The 24964-nt window shown below is 41.3% G+C and overlaps 1 protein-coding gene across 1 annotated transcript in view; it reads left to right on the top strand.

Annotated features, from left to right (window-relative positions):
- Positions 1-24964, top strand: part of SPAG16 (sperm associated antigen 16) — a 774791-nt gene that overhangs the window by 620386 nt on the left and 129441 nt on the right. The window lies entirely within an intron of this gene.

Genomic DNA, 24964 nt, shown 5'->3' with positions numbered 1-24964 from the left:
GATAAGGCGTCTAATCAGAGTTGGTTACAAAAGAAATAAAAAGATAAACACAGAAGCTAATTCCTAAACTTTACCAAGCTAAATAAGATTTGAAAGCAAAAAGGTTTCTCTTCCCCAAAAACTTTCAGCAGTCCATACTAACTGGAAAATCTTCCAGTTAGGACCATTCCCCCCAGTTTAATGATGCTCCTATTGTCTTTCAAGCAATCTTGCTGCTGTAAGTACAGCTGGGGGGAGGGAGAAAGGTGATGAGGAGTTCAGTCTCTCATTTTTATACTCTGACCCTTTGCACTGGAAAAATATTTGCTGGGTCATGGGATCAGGCAGTTCCATGGCATATGTGAGCTGCCAACCGTCCTTCAGGTAAATTGTAAATTTCTTGTTTACAACTCCCCTGCTGAAGAATCTCCCATTAACCAGGCAATGGCCTTTTAGCACCTTGCTGGTGTGCCAGTTTGTCTTTGTTGTTGAGAAAATGATCTGAGTTACCCAGAACTATAGCATATTTCAGTAACAAACATATAGTAAAATCCCATAATTTCACATGCAGTGTCGTTACACACGTTTCAACCGGATAATAATATTCAGCAGATTATGAGTTTTCAAATGACACCTCACAAGGCATACTCTGTGCACAATATATCATAATCAGGTAGCGGGGTGAATATAGTGTACAGGGTATCACAGTTATGTAGATTGTCTAAATACCAGATTTTGTGGGTAAACATCTAAATAATATCACCTGGAAATAATTGTGGGTGCAAGGAAGTACCTAAGTTTAATAGCAGGCACAAAACCAGAGGTACATTCAGGATCAGAATGAAGATCATGTCCTTAAAGGATTAGATTATCACTTATATTTTGTGAAGAAGTCCTTGAATTGATGGGATGAAGTTTCTTTAGTTTGATCATCCCCTGAATTCCAAAATATTTTGAAATTAGGAGGGAAAACTTGTTGTTGTTGTTACTACTACTACTACTACTACTACTACAGTAAAAGCTGTGTTTTCCAGCATTTTATAAACCAGAAAACTCTAGAAACCAGCATTTTGGGGTGCCGGATCCAGGCGGTGCTCACCTTGGTGGCAGTGGCATAGCCGGGTGGAGGGAAGAGGGGGAGCGGGAAAAAAAAAGGTGCCACCCGCTGCAGCACTTTTACTGACAGGGCAGCGCTCCGGGTCTTTGGCAGCACCTCGGCGGCGGGATCTTCACTTGCTCCACAGGTGTTTCGCAGCATTTCGGCGATGAAGCTTCAGTGCCGCCGAAGACACCCGAAGTGAATGAAGGCCCCGCCGCTGAAGACCCGGCACGCCGCCCCGTCAGTAAAAGCGCTGCAGTGAGTGGTGCCTTTTTTTTTCCACTCCCAGGTGAGTAAAATTAAAAAGGTGCCACTTGTGCTCGGTGGGGGAGCGGCCGCTCCCCCGTTTCCTCCCTAGCTACACTACTGGTCAGTGGGTCCCTGCAAGCGGCGACATGTCTCTTTTGCTCCTAGGTGGAGGTGGCGCCAGGTGGCTCTGTGCACAGCCGCCGCCTGCAGACACCACTCCCGGCTGGCAGCACCTCTGCCTAGGAGCAGCAGGGACATGTTGCCACTTGTGGGGAGCCGCCCAGGGTGAACGCTGCCTGGATCCAGAACCTGTAAATCCCTCCCACACCCCAACCCCCTGCTCCGAGCCCCCTCCCACACCCAACTCACTCCCAGACCCCAAGCCCCGCACACACACCCCCATTCCAACCCCCAGCCCTGAGCCTGGAATTTTTGCCTAACTGGAAACCCCCATTCCCTCAAACTGCCAGATAACATGGCTTTTACTGTTCTTAGAACTGATAGAGCAATTATTTTTCCTGGTGAAATTTTCTGATGAAAATGAAAATATTTTTAATTTTGTTGAAAAATTTTTTTTATTTTCTTTTTGTCAAACTGACCACCTGAAAATTGAAAATATTTCTGTTTTCAGCAACTGAAACAGTTTTTTGTTTGGTTTTTCAATGAAAATGCAAAAAAAAAAAAAAATAATACACCTCTACCTCGATATAACGCTGTCCTCGGGAGCCAAAAAATCTTACCGCGTTATAGGTGAAACCACATTATATTGAATTTGCTTTGATCCACCGGTATGTGCAGCCCCGCCCCCCCTCCCCCCCCCCCCCCGCAGTACTGCTTTACCGCGTTATATCCGAATTCGTGTTATATCGTGTGGCGTTATATCAAGGTAGCGGTGTAATAATCAAGGACAATGGATAATTTTTAAGCAAATTTCTGTGTGTCAAAAAAAATTGGTGGACAAATTTCAACCGGATGTATTTTATATTGTGTGAATATTACGTATAGGTAAGTGCTGTTTGTTTGCTTTTAATGGAAAATGTTTTCTGATTTATTAAAGCTAAGCATTAGGATAGATAACTGTTTATTTAAAATGAACATTTGATATGTTGCCACTATCACTGAATTTATGGAATCTTATATTGCAGACACATCAGTAACCAAAATAAAGTTATGGTGATAATGTTATTACAGTGAATACAAAACTGATCAACACTGACTGCCCACTTATTTTTAAGTGTGTAATCTTTTACTTTAATGGTATGTAGAAGGTGAATTACAATAGAACTCTTGAGAGGAAACACATGACATCTACTGTAATACATTATGAGTTCATTATGATCACTGCTATCAGAGGGAATACCTAATGTGGTAACAATGTCACCTAACTTTAGTTTAGGCATGATATCTTTCAAAATATTCTGAAAAGCAAGTAACAGGAATTAGCATTCACCTCCTCCTGCTGCACAACTCCTGGAATTCAAAGGCACTGCTTTGATGGATAAAAAAAAAAAAAAAAATTGATCATCTTAAGCCCCTCTACAAAAAAAAAAAGAAGCAGCAGCAGCTCTCTGCTGTACTGTTTCAATTGTAGTGTCAGCTATGGCTAGCAGTAACTCTGCAGGGAGTGCGCCGATCTTCAGTTTTTTATGTAAATTTATGCAAAGGACTTCTGCAAGCCTAGCGTGTGCTGCTCTCAAACACCTCAAGGAACTTCTTAATACTTGGTGTGGCAAAGGGAAGAGAGATTCCCTCTGTTTCACACAGCAAGAGAGGAGCCTGTGGAGTGCATGTAAACAAAGGAAGAGAACAATGATCCGTCATTATGTGAAAGTTAGTAGTACTAGAAAATCTGCTGAAACAAAAGCTCTTCCTTTTTCTTTGATTATTATTTACAGTGATCTCTATAACCCAAGGTTACAAAAAGTGTTCTTTATTAGTGCCCACCCGCTCCCACATTGTAAAATTAGTAAGCCAGAAATAATACCATCATGGCATTTTCATCATTCCTGTATCACATCATTTTACTGAGTTCTACAACACTAAGGAAATAAAGCCAGTAGCAAGAAATAGTGATCCAAATACTACTCAGCTTTTCAGTTCATCCCTTTTCTTTGTATGGTATAACACACCCACCACTTTTCCTAGCAGCATGATGCCATCTCAACCCCATCATCATTTCATTCTGGTAGGCACAGTGATTGCTAATACCAGAACACTCTTCTCACCATTGATCACTATGTATAGCCATTTCAATAGGATACTTTTTACCCTGATGTAAGCAGATTATGTGTTTACCCCTGCTCTAACACCCTTTGTGGGTCTGTCTTTATTGCCTATCTGAAGAACAGTAATGAATCATAGAATCATAGAATATCAGGGTTGGAAGGGACCTCAAGAGGTCATCTAGTCCAACCCCCTGCTCAAAGCAGGACCAATTCCCAACTAAATCATCCCAGCCCAGAGCTTTGTCAAGCCGGGCCTTAAAAACCTCCAAGGAAGGAGACTCCACCACCTCCCTAGGTAACGCATTCCAGTGCTTCACCACCCTCCTAGTAAAATAGTGTTTCCTAATATCCAACCTAGACCTCCCCCACTGCAACTTGAGACCATTGCTCCTTGTTCTGTCATCTGCCACCACTGAGAACAGCCGAGCTCCATCCTCTTTGGAACCCCCCTTCAGGTAGTTGAAGGCTGCTATCAAATTCCCCCCTAATTCTTCTCTTCTGGAGACTAAACAATCCCAGTTCCCTCAGCCTCTTCTCATAAGTCATGTGCTCTAAACCCCTAATCATTTTTGTGGCCCTCCGTTGGACTCTTTCCAATTTTTCCACATCTTTCTTGTAGTGTGGGGCCCAAAACTGGACACAGTATTCCAGATGAGGCCTCACCAATGTCGAATAAAGGGGAACGATCACGTTCCTCGATCTGCTGGCAGTGCCCCTACTTATACAGCCCAAAATGCCATTAGCCTTCCTGGCAACAAGAGCACACTGTTGACTCATATCCAGCTTCTCGTCCACTGTGACCCCTAGGTCCTTTTCTGCAGAACTGCTACCTAGCCATTCGGTCCCTAGTTTGTAGCAGTGCATGGGATTCTTCCATCCTAAGTGCAGGACTCTGCACTTGTCCTTGTTGAACTTCATCAGGTTTGTTTGTTTTTTGTTTGTTTGTTTGTTTGTTTGTTTGTTTGTTTTTTTTTTTTGGCCCAATCCTGTAATTTAAACCTCAGTCTAAGCTGCTCCCCAAGTTTGTCTGTTCCTTGGGTTTTCCTGCAGAAACTCTTCTGTCCAATTACTCAGTTCCTTCTGCCCCTCAGAAACTCCAACCCCTCTTATATTAAATTGAAGATAAAAAGATCCACCTTCCCGCATGAGCCAGCAATGATTACTTTGAATCTTGATAGAGAGTTTCAGCATCTAAATTTTGATGGAGACACCCTGCATTTTTATGAATGGCCCTCCAAACCAGCACACTGTTCAGTGTGGCTGTTTTCACACACCAGTTATGGGAGAATGCGAGAAAGGAAGAGCACATTGCTATATAATCCTCCTAATGGGTTTGTAATAAAGTACAGTTAATTTATCCATGGTCTTTATGGACCTCAGCTGCCAGGAGCTTGAAGGGAAATCAGCCAGCAAAATGACAGAGATAGGAACAAGAATGATCTCCACTACCTACCAGCACAAAACATCAGCCAGCTCACTGGCAGGAGATCCCCTTTGATAAAGATGCTGATAACATTAGTAAGTGGGATCTTGGGCTAGATTCTGGTCTGGATTTTGACATAGTTCTGTATCTTGAATTCCACTGTAATTGTGAATAGTAATGACAAAGTGATGGGCACTCTATAGGGTATTCGTCAAACACTAACAATGAGCCTAATGCTGTAGGAGAACATGGAGTGAAGGCCATCCCTGTCCTAAAGAGCATCCACAGTGAGTGGCATTACTGCTGTGAACTGTATTGTCAATGAAGAGAGTAGAATGATTAACCGCATTAGCTATAACCCAAATAACCAAGCAGATGTCTTACACTGGGCCCTGTCACTTGCCAAACTTTAGCTCTAATAGATAGCCAAGCGAGCCAAAGGTAGGGGTTGTCCACTGACAGACCTCTGCTGGTAATCCTAGAGAGTTCTTCTCCAGGAACTAACACAGTAATAGTCTTACAGATGATTTTGTCTGCCATGATGGGAAGAAAATCCCATGGACGATATATTACCTCTATGGGAAGAAGTATCCTCTCAGTAATTGCCTTAGTCCATTCAGGTCTTTAAAAAGTGTCCCGGACATGCCAAGAGACATTGATGGCATCCCTTTTGCTGGAATCCTAGATTTTTGTAATATATAGTTGCCTGATAAGACAAATGGTATTACCTTACTGTGATCATGATTAAGAAGTTGAACTGTAAAAGGAAAAAGCTAGTGAAAAGGTGAATAGAGGAAAATTTGCAGTAAGTGGCTGTAAATAACCTCTAATCCTGACTCCTGACTAAAATAATGTATTCAAAATAGAGCCACTTCTCTTTTGAAGTGGTAATCAATATAGCTCAGAATCCTTGCTACAGTAAATAATTCTGAGTCATTCCTAGAAAAATTATTTTCATTGGAAGAAAGATGATTTAATCTTGATACCTGAAAAGTGGTCTGAGATCGATTAGCCATAATTCTAATAATGGATTACAGATACATTTGCTCTTCTCGCATACGATACTTTACAAGTTTAATGAGAAATTAAAAGCTCTCTCCCCGGCTTCTGCTGCAGCAGATCTTCTGGCCTCAGACCACCCCTGCTCACTGCTGTACAGGAAACCAGATTTCTCACCACACAGAGAAAGTACCACTATTATCTCCCTGCTCCATCTGTTATTTATTTGTTGTATTACAATAGTGTCTACAGTTACTAACAATTATCCGGGCTCAACTGTGCTAGGTGTACAAATCCATGGTAGGAGACACTCCCTGCTCTAAAGAGCTTGCAATATAGACAGTACAGACAAAGCATTTAAGAAAGAAAACTGAGAGCCAGTGACTTGCAAAAAGTCCCAACAAAAGTCAGTTAGAATTTAGCAGGGGTATGTTAGTGGACATCCTCTACTTCTGGATCTTCTGCATCCCAATCAGGTGCCTTAAGCATAAGACTATCTTTCCTCCTCTGTTATGCAGCAGAGACTTACTGCTTCAAGTGCCAGAGTACGTCTGTGGCCATGTGTAGGAGGGGGTTGGATCTGCTCCCTCATGCAGATGTGACGATTACATTCTTTGGATATTGTGGTGACCAGACTCTCAGTTGTTTATTCCATAAACACTTTGTCATTCCAAGCATCAGTCAAATGCTCCGTAGTAGATGGGATGGGGGAGACCTAAAAAAAAACTTCATCCCCATGAGCGAGTCTTAGGGTTTGACCATGTTCCCATTGAAGTCAGTGGGACTCTTAATGATATAATCAAAAATATCCATTAATAAAATATTCTTTTCATGTACATAGTTTTAATTTTTAAAACAAAGGACCACATTCAGACTTGGTGTAAAATAGTGCAACACCAATGACTGGAAATGTGTTGTACTGGCTTTCCCCAGGTCTGAATTCAATACAAATGTCTAATTTTCTTACAAGATAAAAAACATAATGAAAAATACATTAGATGTTCTTTAATACTGTACCCTTTAAAAAGATCTGCAGAATGTCACAAAGCAATTACTAAGTCTCCTTCAGAGTTAAGACTTTAAAAGGAAAGCTCCCCAAAGGAGTTTATTACAATCAGAATTAGATAAAGACATTTGATTGTGTTTTAGGCACTACTGATCTACGGTGCTTTATATTTAGAGGTCTATTACTAATTGAAAGCCACAAGTGTTCATATTTTTTATCTTTAATAAGATATAATAACATACAAGAGGTCTTTACACAAAGTAATCGGTAACAGTACCATTGTTACTAAGATTTTTCACAAATGTACTGTAACAATAATTCTAAAAGGAAAAGCATAATTAGCTCAAACTTAAAGTAACTTAGATCAATCAATTAATATTTGCAAATGGCTGGTGACAGTGGTAGACTCAATCTTGTTGTTATTATTAATTATTTGTATTCTGTAAGTGCCACCTGAGACTGGCAACCCATTGTGCTTTAGGACTGTATGTCATACACGTAGTAAGAGATGCTCCCTACCCCAAAGACCTCCTTCTAAACAGGCAAGAAGGACAAAGAGTTGGGGGAACAGAAGTGTTTATTCCCATTTTACAAATGAGGAACTCAAGTGCTAGGAGATTAAATGACTTGCAAAAGTCACACAGAGAATCTGTGGCAGCACCAAGAATTCAACCCCGATCTCCTGAGTTCTCGTTTAGTGCCTCAGAATTGACCTTAATCACAAGACCATCCTCCTTGTTTAATTACCATAGAACAAAAACCTAATCAAGATGTACAGTAGTTTATGAAATATGAGAAGCAAGTTTCCAACATCTGTCTTACCAGCTTTGTGAATCATCCAGACAATAATGGATCTGTTTGACCAGATGAAATAACAGAGTTGATGCTTCCTCAGTTGAAGTGCAAAATAAAACATGACAAAGAGAATGGAGCACAATTTTTGCCTTGATGTACTGGAGTTCCAACTTTTCTCCTTAGATTGCATTTCATTCTTTCCCCGCATGCAAGAAAACCATGGTCCACTGCTTTGACACTCTGGCATGTTGTTGAGTTAAATATATCATAAGACTTTTTAATGTGGCAAGAAAAAGAAAACAAAGCAAGGCAGAGGGCTCATCCATGAATAACTAAAATAACAATAATAGGGATGAAGATGCAGAAAGCTCACATGAGAATTAAACCAGATTCCTTTCTAAAGCTTTTGAAAAAGACTCATTGCCAGAGGCAGAATGCGTTAGTTTAACATGCCCTGCCAGTCACCTACTTCTTTCTTCAAAAACTATCCTTAAAACACAACTCCATTCCTTTGCTAATATTTTATTCACTCTCATTGAAAAGTCCAACTCATTTGATTTAGGAAAGGGGTAAATTACACTATGCTAGTGAGTAGGTAGAAAGGATTAGTAAGCTCATTACAGCTTCATAGGTATTGCATGAAAAATCTGCCAAGAACGTTTAGTGCAATAGAAATGATTTGATCCTGATTCCTAGATTGTAGGGTCTTTGTAGAGCGTTGAGCAATGTGGGATTCTGGTTTATGACCGAGGCTCCTATCTGCTACCTCAGTACAAACAATAAATAATAACAATAGTAGTGATCCTTATAGATAACACTTGAAGCTATCCATTTTGATATGGCCACAAATAACTTCATGGATGAGAACTTAAGACAAGAGTGATGCAGGTTGTCTTCTAGATGGACTTGTATTAAGTGCAAGCTAAGGGCTTGATTAGGAGTTACTCCACTCCTCCATTGTGCTGACCAGTGCAGTTAAACTGGATCATAGGAGGAGTAAACTGTAGCAGGTATAGGACACATTATTTTCCCCAGAACAGTATAGCTGTACACTGTCCCTGCTCGCAATTTACCTCTAAGACTGTAAACACTTTGGGGGCAGGGACTGTCATTTACTATATGTATATACAGTGCCTAGCACAATGAGACACGAGCCTGGTTGAGCCCTCTCGGTGCTATTGTAATATAGATGTCAAATTCTAATAACAATAAAGAAAGGAGAAGTCTCATAGTACAGACCCATCGATGCATGCACTGCTGATATTGAAAGGACGGACTGGAGCTACAGCATGCCTTCCAAGATTGTTTGGGTTAGATGGGTTCTTCTTAACCAGAAGGGGTGCTGATTGCCTTTGTTCAAATCTGATAATACTTGTTAGGCAAGCTTTAAACTAGGTAGCAATTAATAAGCATTCATGTAATTCAAGTGATTTGGAGTAGACTTCAAATATACAAAGCAAGACTGAAGATGGAACTGTTCTGAAACAAAAGATTAAGACCATTGTTTGTACTGACCCACTAAATCATCTGTACAGGAATACCAGAAGCACAAGCAACATGCACAAAAATCTAGAAATCATATTAAATTATAGAGATTATGATATACTGGATATAATAGAAACTAATAATTCTCATAAGTGAAATGCCAATATTGATGGGTATAACCTACAGAAGGGAGAGAAAGGGAAGAGGAAGTGGAGGTTTTGTGGTCTATTCCTAATGACCAATGTTTGAAGCAGCCTACATGGGGGATCTATGCAGTACCGCTTCCCCTTGTAAGTGGGGTAGAGGAGGATACATATAAAGGAGAAGTCACTCATAGCCATCTATGTCACATCCCTTCTCACACTTTGGGTGCTACCATGTGATAGTTTCATTTGGAGCTCTTACAACTCTCCAGTCAATAGGGTTGTGGATGTTCAGCACCTCTGAAAATCGGATCTTGGGTGTCTCAAGTTGCACACCCAAAGTGAGTGTCCATCTTTGCAAATTTGGGCCAATGTCTTTATGAAAGTCTATGGTGGCTGCCCTCAGAGCTAATTCCAGTCTCAATATTGTTTTTCTATTGAAAATTAGCTTCACTGAGACTTAATTCAGAATAAATCTGCTATTTGAGAATATTCATTACTGCACCTGAGAAAAGTATTAGTAATATTTGTAATGACTGACTTGCCTTTGCAATTTATATAAATTGAACCTTGTGAAAGGAACCATATGAAACTATGGATAATTAGATGAGTACATATTGGACCAGATTTTTAACAGTACTCAGCATGGAGAGATTGTTTGTAAATCTGGCTAATAAGCTGTTATGAAATCCTGCCCTCAACTATCGGTACTGAATAGAGCTGTCCAGAGGACAACAGTTACATTTTGTGACAACTTTTGAGGTTTCAAAATTTGTTTTCATTTTGCATCGGAAAGAAGGTTCCAAGTACAAGTCCCTGCTCTACCAGATTTTGAGCACAATTTTTCATCCCAGATCATGCCAAATCAGATTGCACATGGGTCTCCCACATCCCAGGCCAGTGCCCTAACCATCCAGGTATCGACAGTCTTTACCGGAGATCCAGTTGAAGTTTCATGGAAACTGCTATGTCTTTGATAAATATTGGCCCTTTGACAAAACAGCATATTTTGCTAAATGTTCCAACCCGCTGTAGCGTTGTGTACTTTGGAAAAATCTAGTCTATGGTGATTGGAGTCATTTTTCAAAACCTCATAATCAGAAAGTTGATGTGTTGTCCCTCATTGCTTTCTGAGAAATGTAGATGATGACTGACCATTGTTCATTTTTCATTATTTTGTTTCCAACATTTCTTTGTAATATGCCAGAAATAAGTTTTGAAATATTACATCCCCTGCAAATGAACCTAAACATTTCATTATAGTTATACCTTAATACTGGTTTGCAGGTCATTACCTTCTCCTTTGGAAGGGAATGGATGTCTTCAAGTCTAAATGCCTCTATTTGCTTGATGACCCCATGCTTTTTCTTGCATTCATTACCTTCAGGAAAGAAATGAAAATTAGATTATAAACCTTAGACACAGAATCTGACCATTTTAAAGTTGTAATAATCTGGAGCCTGATCCTGGATTCCTGTAACTGCCACTGAAGTCAACAAGCTGCATTCTGTCTCCCAGACTAATATACACCAAAAGTAGCTACACTGACTTAGGTTGTATTACTCTAGATATACATCAATGTATCTGATTTCAGAATCTGGACTCCCTATATTCTAAAATTCCACAGAATCATAAAATCATAGATATATAGGGCTGGAAGGGACTTTAAGAGGTCATGTAGTCCAGCCCTCTGAACTGAGGCAGGACCAAGTACACCTAGAAGACCATCCCTGATAGGTGTGTCTAACCTGTTCTTAAAAACCTCCAGTGAGGGGGATTCCACAACCTCCCTCGGAAGGCGATTCCAGAGCTTAACTATCCTTACAGTTGGAAATTTTTTCCTAATATCTAACCTAAATCTTCTTTGCTGCAGATTAAGCCCATTGTTTCTTGTCTACATTCAGTGGACACAGAGAATAGTTGATCACTGTCCTCTCTGTAACAGTCCCCTCAGTGTTCTTTTCTCAAAACTAAACATGCCCCGATTTTTTAATCCTTTTCTTATAGGTCAGGTTTTCTAAAACTTTTATCATTTTTGTAGCAATCCTCTTTCCTTAAGTGTGAACCTAGTACTCCAGCTGAGGCCTCACCAGTACCAAGTAGAGCAGCACAATTTTCTTCCATATCTTACATACAACACTCCTGTTGTTATATCCCAGAATGATATTAGCCGTTTCTTGCAACTGCATCACATAGTTTATTCATACTCAAATTATGATCCACTATAGCTCCCAGATGCTTTTTAGGAGCAGTACTACCTCCATGGCCAGTTATTCCCCATATTGTAGTTTTGCATTTTATTTTTCCTTCTTAAGTGAAGTACTTTGCACTTGACGTTATTGAATTTCATGTTGCTGATTTCAGATCCATTCTCAACTTGTCAAAGTTGTTTGGAATTCCAATCCTATATTCCAAAGTGCTAGCAAACCCTCCCAGTTTGGTGGTGTTCATAAATTTTAATAGCATACTCTCTACTCCATTATCCAAGTCATTGATGAAAATATCACCCCATTAGATAAATGTCCCCAGTTTGACAGTGAACCAATGATACCTACTCTTCGAATATGGTCTTTCAACTATTTTTGCACTCACCTTATAGTAATTTAATCTAGAGCACATTTCCAAACTTTGTTTATGAGAATCTCATATGAGTTTGTGTCCAAAGCACTACTAAAATCCAGATATATTACATCTTACATTTCCCTCCCACTCCATCCACTATACCAGTAACCCTATCACACAAGATAATTAGGTTGGTCTGGCATCATTTGTTTTTGACAAATCCATGTTGGTTACTACTTTATAACTCTATTATCTTCTAGGTGTTTACAAACTGATTGTTTAATAATTTGTTTCAGGATCTCTCCAGGTATCAAAGTTAGGCTGACTGGTCTATAATTCCCCACGTCCTCTTTGTTGCCATTTTTAAAGATAGGTGCTATGTTTTTCCTTTTCCAGTCCTCTGGGACCTCACTTGTCCTCCATAACAAAGATAATTGTTAATTATTCTGATATAACTTCAGGTAGATCCTTAAGGTACCCTAGGATGAATTTCATAGCCCTGCCAACTTGAATAATATAATTTATCTAAATATAATATAACTTATCTAAATATTCTTTAACCTCTTCTTTTCCTACTTTGACTTACATTCCTTCCCTCTTGTTGTCAATATTAATTGTGTTAAGAATCTAATCACTATTTAGTGAAGACTAAAGCAAAATAGGAATTAAACAACTCAGCCTTCTTCATATTGTCTGTGACTAGCTCTGCTTCCCCAATAAGTAGAGAGCCTACACTATCCTTCATCTTTCTCTTGCTCCTAATATATTTATAGAATCTCCTATTGCCTCTGATGTCTCTTGAAAGGCATAACTCATTTTGTGCATTAGCCTTTCTGATTTTGTCCCTACATGCTCTCATCCTTAGCAATTTGTCTGTTTCTGCTTTTTATTTTCATGTAATTAAAAAGCTCCTGACAGAGCTATATTGCTATTGCTATTCTTCCAATCTTTCCTTTGCTTCAGGTTGGTTTGCTGTTGCTCCTTTAATATTGTCTCTTTGAGAAAGTGCCAACTCTTCTCAATGCAGTGCACAACACTTTCTAAAGAAAAGCCTAGGAGCTTAAATTCCTAACTTTGCTAGACACTAAAAATCACGGACCGAACAGAGACCTTGGATTTATGGCTTATAGCAATCTGTAACCCACTAACCCTCCTTTTTGTTCTTTGACTATAGGGATGTTAACAGGCCACTTCACCTTGAATGGTCCCCTAGAATATGTGGTAACTACTTATGCTAAAATATCTGTTCTGCTTTGCATTTAGCTGTGATGCTCGGTGTACCTTTTCCAGAACTGAAGAGCTCTGTGCAGCTCGAAAGCTTGTCTCTGTCACCAAAAGAAATTGGTCCAATAAAAGATATTACCTCACTCATCTTAGTTCTTAGTTGGTAGTGGTTCACCGACCAACCCCCTTCCCCTTAGTGCCTTCTCACCACCTACAGCTAGCATCAGAGCTTTGGGTGTTGTTTTCACCTCTCATTTTCAGTCTCAGTTTGTGGAGAGTTTTTCCTCTAGATAATAGTTAGTAATACCTCACGTTTAGTTTAGTGTTCGTATAGTGTTAGAGTAGTTGACTGCCCTGTGTGATGACCTCACCAGGGTTCAAGCATTGTCCATCATGTAGCAGGGAAGCATCCCCAAGAGTAATCCCTGCACAAGATGTTTGTTGTGTCTCAGTGAGGGTCACATTAAGGAATGGTGCTTTTTCTTAAGTCATTCAAAAAGAGGACGCAGATGGCAAGAGACTTACAGCTGAAGCAGCACCTTCTGGAGCAGGTCATGAGGCCCACTTTGGACCATGGCCCTCGTCTTATAGGCAGTCCCCTTCAGAACCAGCTAGTGATGCCACTGTATGTTTGAACGCTGGGGTTTCTCCCAAGAGGAAGAGGACTCATACCCCCCTCCTCTGATGTTGTGAGGAAGAGGTCCCATGAGACTAATCGGGACCACTCCATGGTTCAGGGAGACTCTTCCTCATCATGTAAGAGATGTGCTGACCGGCACCATACTCCTGCCAGCACATGGGCTGGAGCAGGTCCATCAGTTCCCCGATACCACACAGAGATCAGCGGGGGTACATAGCGCCGACTCCAGTTCTGGGCATAGCGTAGTCTGTTGAGTTCAATACTGCTGACATTGGCACCAGCCCCGACTGTCTCCACACTGCTGGTGTATCAGGCAGCATCAGACCTGCTTTGCCTCTTAGTCCCTGACTCTCCACTAGTTCCAGAGTTTTCTGGTGCTGTAGTTTCACTGATTCATCCTCGGTTGTGCCTTTGGGACCGTTTGGCTGTATCATAGAGCTGCTGGGTTTGTCGGCACTTCACCACCGTCGGGTCCCAGACTGTGGAATGGAGGCCGACACAGTGCTCGGCACTGAAGGCCCCTCGATGCTGGTGTGCCCTTCAGCACCATCCTTGACAATGGAATCTGCTGCCAGGGCAAGTTCAGTGCTATCCTTGGCCTCAATGCCTGTGCCTCTTCTGATACCAGGTGGGAGTGTGTACCACTGATGCAGATTCCCCATTGCACTTCAGCACTGATGCTGCCCCAGGTTGGGCTTCAGATGACTCTGATCCTTGTTTTCCTCCTCAGGGATTGCTCTCCTGTTGTTGTTGGAGAATCTCCAAGACTCCTCGAGATCCAGGTCAGGGTCATTCTCCTCTTTGTTGTCATCAATAGGCACCGGAGACCATTCTCAGATTACCATCAGTGCTGAGATCGGCATCATTCCCACAGTTGGGACAGGGGCTCTTGGCCCAGTGCTACTGGCCATCAAGGACTTATCTATATGCCCAGTGGCCTCCTTGGAATCCTTGGGATACTCCTCATTTATTGAGGTCCTGCTCTTCAACCCACTGAAGAGCAAGATCACTGGTCCCATTGGTGGCTCTTGTTCTTGAACCACCTCAGTTACAATCAACTGCTAAGTCCATTCCCTCTGGATTTCCAGGGTTTTCCCAGCCAGATCCTGTGACTCAAGAACAGGACCAGTCATTGGCACAGCAAACTGCTTCTTTGTCCTTTCCAGACAACTCTACCATGCTGGGCTCATAGGAATGCCCATTCTGGGTCAGACCAAAGGTCCATCTAGCCCAGTATCCTGTCTTTTGACAGTGGCCAGTGCCAGGTGCATCAGAGGTAATGAACAGAATCATCACGTGATCCATCCCCTGTCGTTCTTTCCCAGCTTCTGGCAAACAGAGGCTAGGGATATCATCCCTGCCCATCCTGGCTAATAGCAATCGATGGACCTATCCTTCCTGAACTTATCTAGTTCTTTTTTGAACCCTGTTATAGTCTTGGCCTTCACAGTATCCTCTGGCAAAGATTTCTACATGTTGACTGTGTGTTGTGTGAAGAAATACTTCCTTTTGTTTATTTTAAATCTGCTGCCTATTAATTTCATTTGGTGACCCCTAGTTCTTGTGTTATGAGAAGGAGTAAATAACACTTCCTTATTTACTTTCCCCACACCAGTCATGATTTTATAGACCTCTATTATATCCCCCCTTAGTCATTTTTTTCTAAGCTGAAAAGTCCCAATCTTATTAATCTATCCTCATATGGAAGTTGTTCCATACCCTTAACCATTTTTGTTACCCTTTTATGTACCTTTTCCAATTCCAATGTATCTTTTTTGAGTTGGGGTGACCAGATTTGCAGCCAGTATTCAAGATGTGGGTGTACCATGGATTTATTTAGAGGCATTATGATATTTTCTGTCTTTTGATCTATCCCTTTCCTAATGATTCGTCCCATTCTGTTCGCTTTGACTGCCGCTGCACATTGAGTGGATGTTTTCCGAGAACTATCCACAGTAGCTCCAAGATCCCTTTCTTGAGTGGCAACAGCTAATTTAGGCTCAATCATTGTATATGTATACTTGGGATTATGTTTTGCAATGTGCATTACTTTGTATTTATCAATATTGAATTTTATCTGTGAATTTGTTGCCCAGTCACCCAGTTTTGTGAGAGATCCCTTTGTAACTCTTCGCAGTCTGCTTGAGTAGTTTTGTATTATCTGCAAAAATTTGTCACCTCACTGTTTACCTCTTTTTCCAGATAATCTATGAATATGTTGAACAGTACTGGTCTCAGTACAGAAAACTGACCATTTATTCCAACCCTTTGTTTCCTATCTTTTTTTAATCAGTTACCGATCCACGAGAGGACCTTTCCTCTTTTCCCATGACAGTTTACTTTGCTTAAGAGCCTTTGGTGAGAGATCTTGTCAAAGGCTTTCTGAAAATCTAAGAACACTATATCCACTGGATCCCCCTTGTCCACAAGCTTGTTGATCCCCTCAAAGAATTCTAGTAGATTCTTGAGGCATGATTTCCCTTTACAAAACCATGCTGACTCTTCCCCAACAAATCATGTTCATCTACATGTCTGATAATTCTGTTCTTTACTATAGTTTCAACCAGTTTGTCCAGTGCTGAAGTTAAGCTTACTGGCCTGAAATTGCTGGGATTGCCTCTGGAACTTTTTTTTTTAAATCAGCATCACATTAGCCATCCTCCAATCATCTGGTACAGAAGCTGATTTAAATGACAGGTTACATACCACAGTAGTTCCGCAATTTCACATTTGAGTTCCTTCAGAACTCTTGGGTGAATACCATCTGGTGCTGGTGACTTATTACTGTTCAGTTTATCAATTTGTTCCAACACTTCCTGTAATGACACTTCAATCTGGGACAGTTCCTCAGATTTGTCACCTAAAAAGAATGGTTCAGGTTTGGGAATCTCCTTCACATCCTCAGCTGTCAAGATCAATGCAAAGAATTCATTTAGTTTCTCTGCAATGGCCTTATTGTCTTTGAGTGCTCCTTTGGCATCTGGATCGTCCAGTGGCCCCAGTGGCTGTTAGCAGGCTTCCTGCTTCTGATGTACTTAAAAAAAATGTTTGCTTTTAGTTTTTGCGTCTTTGGCTAGCTGTTCTTCAAAATTCTTTTTTGGCCTGCCTAATTATATTTTTACATGTCACTTGCCAGAATTTATGTTCCTTTCTATTTTCCTCAATAGGATTTAACTTCCACTTTTTAAAGGATGCCTTTTTGCCTCTCACTGCTTCTTTTACTTCGTTGTTTAGCCACGGTCGCACTTTTTTGGTCCTCTTACTATGGTTTTTAATTTGGGATTTACATTCCTTTTTCTGAATGCCTGAGGACTTTAAGGCATATCAGGACCTCTTTGGGCATATATGGCCACTACCTTAGGCCTCTAGGATGAATTTCTGCAGGAGAACATGCTTATGCTGAGGGTATTCTTCAATCATCAGCTCCAGGGAAAGTAGCCCTCCTGATAAATGAGCTTCTCTTGGAGCCTGCAAAGGCCCTCTGGAATACTTCCACTTCATTGCCTCCCATAGCAAAGCATGTGGCCAAATGATACTTTGTCCTTGTGCATGTTTCCGATGGTTTCTACTCCCACCCATCCCCTAACTCCCTTGTGGCAACTTCAGCAAATGACAGAGCATGACAGGGAAGGTATAAGTCGACATCTAAAGACAAAGAGTCCAAGAGGATTGAATGACGGGGAGGAAGATTTATACCTCCTCTTCCCTGCAGATGCGCATCATGAGCCAGCAGATGTTGCTGTCCAAATATGACTTTGTTAATTGGGTGGCCATGTCTAAGTTTGCAGACAAGTTGCCAGAAGCCTCCAGGGAAGAGTTTAAGGCATTAATTGCAGAACTCTGTCTGGTAGCCAAGACTCTGTTACTGTTAGCTCTGGACATGGTGGATGCCTCGGCCAGAATTATGGCATCAGCTGTGACCATGAGGAAGGCATTATGGCTGCAGAATTTGGGTACAGCTCCCAATGTGCAGCAGATCATTGAGGTCTTAACCTTTTCATAGTAGGGTTTTGTTTTCAGAAAAGACTGACGATGCCCTGCACTCTTTTTTAAGGATTCCCAAGCTACTCTGCATTCCCTGGGAGTTTATAATTTCTCTGTAAAGAGACACCACTATGGCAGTCAGCAGCAACAGTAGCAATTCCACTTGCAGTGTTTCTACAGACAGTCATAATTTCCTTTAAGGCAGCCAGAAGGGACATAGATCCCAGAGGTAAAGCCCCCCTGATTCTGGAGTTAGCCAGTCGACGCATCCTCCCCTGGCATCCAGTAAGTGCCCATTTTGACTTGTGTCCTGGGCAGTGATCCTGTGGTGACCTTTCCATCTCTATTGCCCCCGTTTGGAGGCTGGCTGGCTCATTACTAGGGATGCAGCCCTATACTCTGGGTGTCCCTAAACCAGAAAGTGGGACTGGATAACCAGATGGATCAGTCATTAAATTGCCCTGTTCCATTCACTCCCTCTGAAGCTTCTGGCACCAGCCATTGTCGGAAGACAGGATACTGGGCTAGATGGACCATTGGTCTGACCCAGTATGGCCATTCTTATGTTTTTATGTTCTTTCTAGCTCTCAGGGTGGTTAAGCTCTGGAACAGGCTTCCAAGGGAGGCTGTGGAATCCCCATCATTGGAGTTTTTTAAAAATAGGTTGGACAAACACCTGTCAGGGATGGTCTAGATTTACTTGGTCCTGTCTCAGCGCAGGAGTCTGGACTTGGTGACTTCTAAAGGTCTTTTCCAGCCCTACATTTGTATGATGTAGCCCCTCTGTTAAGATCACCTTTTTTATATACATCCCCATGGAGTTTTGTCACCTGACCCCTTTGAGCCTAGTTTAAAGACCTTCCTCACTAAATTGGTGAGTCGGTGTGTGAAGATGGTCTTCTATTTCTTGGTCAGCTTATCCCCCACCTCTTCCCAGCAGTCCTCCTTCCTAGAATAGTATCCTATGGTTGAGGAAGCCAAAGACATCCTGTCAACACTACCTTTGGAGCCACGCATTCATCTCCAGGATTTGCATGTCCCTGCCTGAGCCCTTACCCTCTCCCTGGCAATTGGATGAGAACACCATCTGCACCACTGATTCTTTCACCCTGGCTCCCAGAGTTCTGTTTTCACTGCCGATCTGCTCAGGGTCATACCTATATCTACACTCTATAGCTGACCTTTCACTCCCCATCCTCAAAGGATACCTGCACAACACTTTCAAAAGATGAGCCTGGGAGTTTAAATTCAGGACCTTGCTAGACACTAAAAATCACGGTCTTAATAAAGACACTGAAATTATTATAACAATCTATAACCCACTAGCTCTCCTTTTTTCCTATGACCTTAGCGGTGTAACAAATCACTTCACTGTGAATAGTCCCTTAGAATATGTGCTAACTACTTATGCTAATCAATCTGTTCAGTTTCTGTGACACTTGGAGTATCTTTCCCAGACCTGAAGAAGAGCTCTGTGTAGCTCAAAAGCTTGTATCTCTCACCAACAGAATTTGGTCCAATAAAAGATATTACCTCACCCACCTTGTCTCTCTAATATCCTGGGACTGACACGGCTATAACAACACTGCATACAGGGTTCTATCTGGCAGTATCATTAGTGCCCACATAGATGAGCAGCAGGTAGTGGTCAGAGGGACAGATGAGCCTCTGCAACCTTTTGGTATAGTCTCCTTCTCTTGGATGGGGTGGCTGGAAGTCTCCCAGTCTTGTGGGAAGGTGGCTTCTCTTCCTCAGCTACTGGGGTCTGCTCCTCACCTCCAGTTGCCAGTACAACATAATACAGTTCTTGACCTTGGGGGATGCAGTTCTAGATGAGGGATAAAGCACTGCCTACTGCCCAAGGTGGCCAGCAGCCAGAGTCCTCCTTGTAGAGAAGCCTTTTCTCCTTCCTCCTCTGGTGCTGCTGTAGTCATCTGTAGTTGGCTGCATTATGTGTTCGTCTATTCTTTGACTGCATTGATAAGACATTTAAAGGACAAAACAGACATTTCTTTAGACCATACAAAAACCATTTTTAATGCTTTCCTTGCTGGTGCGGTGGCAGCAACAGATTATACTAGGTCAGCCTTATTAATGGCTTTCACTGATTTGATTCCTTTGCATCCTCCCAGTTCTTTTGCCATTGTTTTTTGTGTGTATTTATTATTAATATTGAAGAGGGTGAGAGGCCTGATCTTACTGTCCTCACTCACATTAATTGTCCATACATAGGCATGTAACCAACTACTGAAGGTGAGATTGTCCCGAGCCATAGAATGGGTGCATAGCAGAGGAGAACAAGGGTGCCTGTCCTGCAAACACTTATGCCTGTGCTTAACTTTAAGCAGATTAGTAGTCCTACAGAAGTTAAGTGTTTGGAAGATCAGGGCCAAGGAATCTTCCTTTGCACCCCCTTAAGGGATAAGCACAACCAGAGTTCCTGAAGTGCAAGTTTTCCCATATGGGGTGGGGAATAAGCAGGATCTTTTTTCTCCCCTGTCCCTCTGTGCTGGCCTATGAATCTAGCCCACTGAGGAGAGAAGTCCAAGGATGATGCAGCATTCACATTCTTCCTGAGGCACAGTACCTCACAGAACTGCCACTGGGGCAATACAGCTCCATCTCGTTTCCTGCTCTGGGCTGCTAAATGCCACAACACAAGCCAGAGGGTCAATGGGACTAGTTGCATGATGGGTAAAGACTGATTAAGAAGAGTCCATGAGCCAGGGTTCCAGAATCAGGCCAAACATTGTAAAATGAAATTATTGTTTGCTGAGGAGCTAATGAGAAAAAGTTATACCAGAATGTATAATCTATTATAAGCAGATCTGTGGAAAGCGCCTTGGCTTGTTTTTAACAATTTATACATTTAACACCCAGACTTCATAAGATATGCCTTTCACATTTTCCTAATATACCGGAAAAAACTATGACTCTTTCTGCATCACCTCAGTGAGTAGAGGGGAAAAAAGCCTTCCTGAGTTTGGCAGCACTTCTCAGTCTCTTTCGATTGCTATATTGTAATCTTGAGCCATTCATCGCACTGTTTCAGTTATTTTACCCTGTTCTTTCAACGTCCTGCCTGAGATTCACAGCGTCTTTGTTGGGGCAATATTTTTTCCCAGGAGTTTTGACACTGATTTAAATGCATTTCCCTTCTACATACCTCAAGTAACCTCCCTCTTTCTCCCCCCCCCGGCCATATTTCCAGAATTCTTCCAATATTCCTCTGAAAACCTCTATTATGTATAGATGTGATAAAATGTGCAGACGCTCCCTTGCAAGAGGTACCTAGCCCTACCATATAGCCCTTGAGCCTCTAGGCATTGCATCATGAGCTGAATCAGTAAAACACATTGGGTGTCAGTGTACTGAAAAAAAGGGGGCATGGATTATTCTTATAGCTGATGAAAAACCAGAGAATTCTATAGACATGAGTTGTCCTCTTGATACAGCTTTTATGTTGTTTGAAATTTATATTAGGTGTACACTGTACTGGGTAAAATACCTGAAACTATGTGATGGTCAACTCATGATTTCCCTCAGGAAGAAATATGACCAGAGACTTTGGTGATGTGTGTTTTGTTGGTTGACTCACAACCTTATCAAACTAGAAACCCTAATAGGGGGATTTTTTTTATTTTCATGTATTTATTTATTTTGCTTAGGCCTTCTGTGACCCAATCACCCCTTAATGCCAGCTAGCAAGAGGGTTATAAAATATCCTGATTCGGGTATTTACGTTCTGGTTCACCAAAGAATGTCATGTGATGCCTTAAATGAAAGCCGTGTCACACTGCTCTGTGATATCATTGTGAAATGTATGTACAGATACTATGAAGCACTTATGTTCTTAGACTCAGTATCACAATAGAGATGGAGAAACAGGTTTTTGTCAGACAAAAGATGTTTATTCACCTTTCTCTGTCACATGTAAATTAAGCATGTAAGCTAACACAGTGAATGACCATTTACATAGGAAGTTATCAAAGAGATGTAGTCAGCAGAAAAGAACACACAGAAAAAAGCGAACGGGGGAGTGGGTTATACTGTCTCTGAGTACAGGTAATTAACTTTGGAGATATAAGTAGAAGTCATGAAAATAGGATTTCTGCCTGCCTTGATAGAAGAAGCTGCAAAAGGCTTTGGGTGAGATAAATTTCATTAGACAGGAGGTTAATCTAATAGATACATTTAGTCTCTAGTATCAGAGGGGTAGCCGTGTTAGTCTGAATCTGTAGAAGTGAGGTTCTTACCCACGAAAGCTTATGCTCCCAATACTTCTGTTAGTCTCAAAAGTGCCACAGGACCCTCTGTTGCTATTTAGTCTCTAGACATCACTGAACAAAACCACTGTCCCAGGAACCTATCCTTGTAACAAAGCCCGATGCCAACTCTGTCCACATATCTATTCAAGTGACATCATCATAGGACCTAATCACATCAGCCATACCATCAGGGGCTCGTTCACCTGCACATCTACCAATGTGATATATGCCATCATGTGCCAGCAATGCCCCTCTGCCATGTACATTGGCCAAACCGGACAGTCTCTACGCAAAAGAATTAATGGACACAAATCTGACATCAGGAATCATAATACTCAAAAACCAGTGGGAGAACACTTTAACCTGTCTGGTCATTCAATGACAGACCTGCGGGTGGCTATATTACAACAGAAAAACTTCAAAAACAGACTCCAACGAGAGACTGCTGAGCTGGAATTGATATGCAAACTTGACACAATCAACAAAGGATTGAATAAGGACTGGGAATGGCTGAGCCATTACAAACATTGACTCTATCTCCCCTTGTAAGTATTCTCACACTTCTTATCAAACTGTCTGTACTGGGCTATCTTGATTATCACTTCAAAAGTTTTTTTTTTTCTCTTACTTAATTGGCCTCTCAGAGTTGGTAAGACAACTCCCACCTGTTCATGCTCTCTGTATGTGTGTATATATATCTCCTCAATATTTATTCCACTCTGTATGCATCCGAAGAAGTGGGCTGTAGTCCACGAAAGCTTATGCTCTAATAAATTTGTTAGTCTCTAAGGTGCCACAAGTACTCCTGTTCTTTTAGTCTCTAGAAAGCATGCTATGATTTTGTTTTACATGTAATCTTTTGTTTCCAATGTCCTTCCTCACTATCCCTTGAATCTTGACTCGTTGGTAGTAAACTTATGCTTGCCTTCACTATAAATATATCTAAGTGCTGTGATATTAAGAAAAGGGCCGAGTCTGAGATGAATCATACAAACTGGTGTGTACACTGTTTCCTTGGGGACAGCAGATGTGGTAATTTTGAGTAGCCAGTGTCAGGGGCTGGGTATCACCGGGGAATGCTTCAAAGGGAGTCATGGTCTGGGGTACACCTATTAACCTGCAAGGCAAAGTAAGGGCTGGAATAGCTCAGAGGAGAGTGCTTGGGTGGCTAACAGGCTGGTGTTGCCAAGGAGACAACACCCAGTTAAGTACAAGCATGTCTCCCTGATGCTGGTGGCAGGGGGTAACAAGGTGACTCAGTCCCCAAGAACTGTCACACCTCCTATGAACTTTCTCTTCTGGTATTTAAACCCTTTCACAATAGGGTTATATTAAACCTGTACAGCTATTTAGAAATGGCTAATATAGAGATACAATTCTGCCCACATGTGGCCTCCACTGAAGAAAATGATTTTTATTTGGTTAAGGTCTACAGAGTGAGGGATCTTAATAATATACCTTACAGAAAGGTCTCATGTTTTGTCCTAATGGCATCAAAAGGCTCTGTATGGATGCTGTCATACATGTACCTTTTGAAACATCCTCTTTGCTCTTTGCTGTTTCCATCAGTGAATATAAGTCCTAGCTATTCTGTGAATTATTTGTCACAGAAAAACCACTGATTTTTTTCTGAGCTCAGTAACCTCACTGACAAAAGTAGCTTCTCTTTAAATTCCTCCAATAGCACCATCTGCATTGGAGGTCTAGGGCAGGTTATGATTATGCTATATTGCAATGAAAGATTAAGTATTATATTGATTGAGTTTTGATGAGATTACTGTACTAATTATATTTATATTTATTTATATTTTTAATGACTAGTTTTATTAGCAGTCAGTTACCACATAAGCTTTCTCTGCATTGTAAAATTAACGTAATCCTTAATAAAAATAACTTTAAAAATCAAAATGTTAGTGCTGGTTAACTTCAACTGTAGTTAGCATTTAAATCTTGTTTTGCATATAAAATTGATCTGCAATTAATATGAAGTTAACATGAAAATTTTTATGAACTTTTTCCCCCCTGAAATATGGTTTTTAGAGAAATTATTTTGTAAAATGTCATTCACTTTCTCTATTTTCCAAAAGGCAAAACAACATGGAAAATGAAAGCATTTAAAGCTACAATTTCAGTTACAAATTCACAGTTACCAGGTTAACTGCATCTTTCCTGGACTCTATGAGCTGCTCCCTACCCTCAACCCCTTTAGGTCTCAGGCCTCTAGACATTTCCTGTCTCTTAGGATGGAATCATGCGGGTCACCTACTCTCAGAGCAGGCTCTGGGTTGAAGTCCCCTGTGTATTGACAATGGTTACCTTAGCAGATCTGACTTTTTTTGTCCAGGCCCTGCAATTCTGTTCCCTCCAGGGCAATGGCAGTGGTCATCGGTGATCAAAGAGCTTTAAGTCACGTATTATTTATTTAGAACAAAAGCCTTTAAGAGAAAACAGATCTTAAAACATGGAAAAAGGATCTGGACATGTCTAGTTTATCAAGTGTTCAACCATCTTCCACATGGGGACCAGCTCCATGGAAAGCACCTGGCAAATCACCCCACTTTCCCCAAATCATGTTACCTTTTCACTGTTTATAGCCCTTTGATCTGGTAACTCCCAGCTTTGGCAAGACAAGATTTGCAACTTGTTGGAGACAGGATCCTTGAAACTAACCGCTTGCTCCACTGTCTTTCAAGTGAGTGCTTGAGTGTTCTTATCTGAGAAGCCATTCTCTCATCTTCATGCACAGACCCCATTGAATTTGGGCATTATAGGTGCATAATAAACATTTAACTATCCCTGGTATAAGTTAGATCAGTACAGTCACAGAAAAAGTGCTAATAACCCAATGTACAGTAACTTCCCCTCACTGACCTGATAACCTCC

This window comes from Malaclemys terrapin, chromosome 11 (genome assembly GCF_027887155.1).
Source record: "Malaclemys terrapin pileata isolate rMalTer1 chromosome 11, rMalTer1.hap1, whole genome shotgun sequence".
Classification (NCBI taxonomy): domain Eukaryota; kingdom Metazoa; phylum Chordata; order Testudines; family Emydidae; genus Malaclemys; species Malaclemys terrapin.
Note: the sequence above shows the minus strand (reverse complement) of the source record. Positions and strands in the feature narration are given on the sequence as shown.